Source organism: Gavialis gangeticus, unplaced genomic scaffold (assembly GCF_001723915.1).
Source record: "Gavialis gangeticus isolate Ggan-Ray unplaced genomic scaffold, GavGan_comp1, whole genome shotgun sequence".
Taxonomy (NCBI): Eukaryota; Metazoa; Chordata; order Crocodylia; family Gavialidae; genus Gavialis; species Gavialis gangeticus.
This window is the reverse complement of record NW_017729031.1, coordinates 42686524-42686901: the sequence shown is the minus strand read 5'-3', so window position 1 is coordinate 42686901 and position 378 is coordinate 42686524. Positions and strand designations below refer to the sequence as shown.

General features: G+C 73.3%; 1 protein-coding gene across 1 annotated transcript in view; it reads left to right on the top strand.

Moving 5' to 3' along the window:
• ABCB6 (ATP binding cassette subfamily B member 6 (Langereis blood group)) overlaps nt 1–378 on the top strand; it is a 24662-nt gene that overhangs the window by 11605 nt on the left and 12679 nt on the right. The window lies entirely within an intron of this gene.

Genomic DNA, 378 nt, shown 5'->3' with positions numbered 1-378 from the left:
TCAGCTGCAGGGCCCAGCCCCTCTCTTCCTCCATTTTGCTGAGTCATGCTGGGGGGGGGCGGGGAGGGCCATCCAGCAGGAGCCCAACCCACCAGCCCTGGAGCAGCCCCTTCTGCCCACCCCCAGCACAAGCACAGGTAGCCCCAGCTTGGCCCGGGGGGGGGGCTGCCCCCCGCAAGCCCTCTGACACCCTGCGGGGGGGAGGCAGCCCCAGACCGGACGCTCCAGGCGGGGCAGTGCTGTGACCCCCTCAATTCCCCCAGCCTGGGGGCCCTTCCTCTCTCTGCCCCCCACAGAGCTGCTGTCCTGGGGGGCCAGGAAGCAGTGGGGGCGCTGGGAGGGTCGGGGGGGCAGCGGGAGGTCGGGCCGGCGGGGCTG